Below are 4542 nucleotides of genomic sequence, written 5' to 3'. Positions count from 1 at the left end.
GTTAAAACCGTAACTGTGGCATCTTTCTTGTTGTGAATGTTTACATTTGCAATTCTGGAGAAATAGCAGTGAAAGAAAATTACCTACATAATTTTCACTCGTGGGAATATGTAATTACATTAAGTTAGAAGTTTTTAGATGTTTAGAAGAGGTGATTAAGAGGCTTTTCTATTTAAGGGGAGAGGAAATTATAGGGGAAATCTCAGGCAGGCTGTGCAGTTTAAATGATGCTCAGATGGTACAAAGGAGCCCAAAGTGTGCCTAAAAAATGAGTTTTGGTAAACAAAGTGAAGTTGTTTCATGTTAAAGTAGTTAATGAGTTGTTAAGAGAGATTTTATTTTTGGGGGCTTTTTTTTTTTTACTGTTGATTTATTTTATATAATAAATATTAGTGCTTATTTATGAACTGGCCCCTCGCTTCCTGTCTGGTCACACTCCAAAAGCAGGCCCAGAGGAAGGAAGCTGACAGGAATAAGTACTAAAATCATTCACTGATAGATAAACTGTGTCAGTCACTGTCACATTGTCTCTTTCAAACTCTGACTTTCTTTCAGTAAACAACAAATCCTCATTAACACTGGGCTGCTCATACCTTACAGTCATAATTTCTCATTTGAGAAAAATCACTATCTGCTTCACAGGAGGTGTCATTCATTCTTTAATTTTTGCATCTGACTGACGTGTTTCAGTCTCTCATTAAATACTGTGGTCCTGTAAAAGTGCCCTATCTGCTGACATGATATGCTTGTTTTTTATGCAAGACCTCCCTTTGTGTGATTTCCTCAGGCCGAGGCCGCTGCACATTTCTGCAGATACAGCAGAACTGTCTCCTTTTTGCAGGAAAATTTATCAGATCAATTACTGTGTTAATTATTTTGATTTATTTGGGCCTCTGCACAGTGAACTTCGAAATGCATTACATTCAAGAGGCAGTCAGCTAAATCCTGTGATATCTGCACACAGTAACGATGTTTTTTTGAGCACTATGGATCAACAAAATGGAAGAATTGTTAGAAATTAACCTTTTTTTTTTGATGAAAAAGCTACAGTGCTAAGCATCATGATGGGTTTAGAACTAAAAGCCTTGAAAGTCGATGCTTCAAAAAGAAAAGCAGTTCCACACACACAACTACACCTTTTAACCAGAGTTCCAAAACATCAAAACCAGCATAAATCATACAAACACATAAACATTCTCGTTCTGCTTAAATAGTCGAAAAATTGGGCTGTAGCAGCAGCATCACACAGACAAAGACCAAGAATCACTGGCAGCTTTTAACCTGGGTAACATCTGGCTTTCCTTCCTCCTGTAAAGAAACAAGTGTGTGGGGTCAGATCACACACTGAAAAGGGAAGCCAATGTGGAAGTGTCTTGAACCTGTATTTTTTCTAATGTCCAGCAGGGGGCGAATCCTCTGGTTAGACTTCCGGTTGCCGTCGTCAGCTCCCTGTTCTATAGAGATTTATCCAGGATTCTCACTGACTAATGACTTGACAATCCTAATCTGGTGTCACACCTGTTTATGAGTGAGTGATGGATAAAGATGAAGACAGTGAGCTTAAAGTTTACATAACTGTTATCCGGTTGTTCAGTCTGACTTCACTAGCCGTGTCTGGGCCTAAACTCCGCTGCAGGTCCATATATCAAACGATCACTATGGCATTACTGAGAGTTGAAGAACTGTCTAAAGTCTTTCATCTTTAATAAAATGATCAGCGTTCTGCTCTACCAGGTGTAACAATTGAGTTTAACATCCAGGCATCCATAAAAACGGAATTTATGACATTTAACGGAGTTAGAAGTTAGCAGGAAGTTAGCTCGCTAGCTTCTATCTAAATACAATATAGCATGTCCTGACTGCGGGGTTTTGGAAACAAATTAAAACGTACAGCTCTGTTATCACTTCCAGCATAAATGAAGACCGGAAACTAAACAGCAGTGACGTTTGTAGGGTTACTGAAGTTGGGCTAGCTGGTATATAATGATGTGCTACGTGACCGCTAGCGACACAGCTATGTTAGCATAATATAAACAAGCTAACTTTTTTTCCACTCGATAAAAGTTCTCGGTGGTCAGGAACAAATGTAATTGTATGGCAGGATGCTGTAAAAGGACCAAACGTCAGCCAGGAGAACAACTGAGATAATCCATCCACAATACGAGGTTAGTCATTACATGGGCTGGGCTGTAGTTACATCCTAAGGTTTTAAAAACTGAGCTTAAATAAATGATTAGCGGTAATAAAAGCCGAGGGAGGTCAACAGTGATCACTGACTGTTTTAGGAGCTTTTTGAGATTAAATAGAAGAAAATACATAACATTAAACATGTTAACAACACAAAAGCCATGTTAAACGCAGATTACTTTAAGCCCGGAAGTAGGATTCGTCAAGTCATCACTTAACAATCGGATACTGTCTGCAGGTTAGCACTAATCCACTTTCCACTCTTGTTTGGCTAAGATTTTCCAAGATGATAAAATCACATGGTTCCAAATGGCAATTAAAATAAGCATCGAATCAAAGATTTACATGGCTGCTGCACAAGAAGCTGACTGTGGTTGTTGAAATGAAACTGGTGATGCTGTCTAGTGAGTAGATGGCTTTTATTTACCGCATATATATATATCCTTTTATCACAACCCAACACCTAAACTTTTAGACTTTAGTATTACTTTATCACATTTTTTTAAACATGTAAATGATCTCTGGTTATTGAAGTAAATGCAGTGAATAAACAGTCCAGTGTGATGGACAGAAACGTAACACTGATGTTAGTTTCTGCTTTTAAATGAAAAATAGCGGCTGCCGAGTCCTTTGGCATTGTTGAGTGACTCAAATCAATACTTCATTCCAAATTAACAGCAGTTTGTTCTCAGGCAGGCATTGATCCCATAGACCTGCGGAGGAGTTATTGCACACAAATCATAATTTATTATGGCCTTTAAGCTCTGCTGACCCGCAGGGGCAGTGTAACAGGCACATGTGACAGTTCGGGCACTTTCTGTTTCCAGGCTGATGTTTGGTTCAAATACAATCCCAACAACAGTAACTGACCCTGAGGGTGGAACCACCAGCTCTGATCAGTCAACGACTGATTGATTGATGCCATAATTACGTGTTTCAGCTGTAGAATTACAAAATGGTAAAATATTCAGTAATGAGGTGGTTTGATTTGACAGTTATATGAAGTGAGGTGCCTCTGCAGACTAAACTAAGGCTGTATGATTGCTTCATCTTTCTGGTCATCAGTCTTATTGGCTTTAATGTCAAGCTCACGTAATGACAATTTATATATCATTATACCTGGAAGTCATAGAGATGATGGAAGCTTTCCAATTTGAATGTCAGTGTAATGAGTGGAAAATCCATGCTTGTGGTCAGAGCTATCAGCTATGAGAGGCCATAAATCATTGCCCCAGCACACAGGATTTTAATTTATACACAGTGGTTCCAAAATGGTGTGCCATGGGGCTAGTCCAGGTATGCCAGTTGGGTTTTGTTATGACTGTACAGTATTATTGCAGTGTACATCCACACAACATGCTGTGACGTGAATAATAATTTCCCAGCTGGGTAACTAAACTAAAAAGGGATAGAAATGATGGGAAATATAGAGCTCAGTCTGACAACAAGAACATTAAGAATAGAGAAAATGGATCAGACTGAACACCAGTGCAGATACAAATACCAGCAGGAAATACTTACAGCTTCATCTGGACCAGGAATCTGCACAGCCACAGGGCATCACTGCTGGTAGCAGCAAACTAAAGAGGCACTTGGAAACCAAAAACATCTTGTGTGAACAATTAGTCTACCTCAGTATCCAAGTTTGCTTTTGCCACCTGAGTCACCATTTTCCCAAATTTTAAAGGGGAAACTAAAGTAAAATGAAGATATGAAACCTCTGAAACCTGCTTTATGGCTCGCCCATTAATCTTTACGTTTCATTTACTGGTTTCTGTTGAGGACTAAGCCCTAAAGGAAAAGCAAACCAGCATTTTTATGTATGGTTACTGTGAGAAATGGATCGTAAATAATGTGACAAAAGAAATAAAGTACTTCTGCCCTGTTCTGTCATGACAATGAATGTATGTTTAATGTAGAGCTGTTGGTTTTAATTGTGTTGTTTTGTTGTTTTATGAGCCTTGCAAACATTGTAGATTTCAGTATTTTAGTAGAAAATACTGAAAATACTGATCGCTGTCAATTTTCTTTGTCAACTTTTAGAGCCTCAGCTATGACCATGTATGGTTTTGGGGTGAGGGAAGGAAGACAGAACGAAACACACGCTTTTGAAAAGAAGCCAGAGATGAATAATAATTAATCATTAAGCATAGAGTGGTGTTTACACACAGAGAATGGCAAGAGGTGGTAAACGTAGCTGCTGTATTTCACAGGGAGAGAAAAGTAAGAGGGAGCTAAATTCACTCAAAGATGGAGAAAGATAAAAACAGGACAGGAGAGGAAGAAGAGAGCTTAGATTTAAAGGTAAGAACTGCGTTAGGTAAGGTAAGAAGTGAGTTACATCAAGTGTAGCAG

This window comes from Pundamilia nyererei, unplaced genomic scaffold (assembly GCF_000239375.1).
Source record: "Pundamilia nyererei isolate P.nyererei 1_Seehausen unplaced genomic scaffold, PunNye1.0 scaffold00023, whole genome shotgun sequence".
Lineage (NCBI taxonomy): Eukaryota > Metazoa > Chordata > Actinopteri > Cichliformes > Cichlidae > Pundamilia > Pundamilia nyererei.
This window is presented reverse-complemented; position numbering follows the sequence as displayed.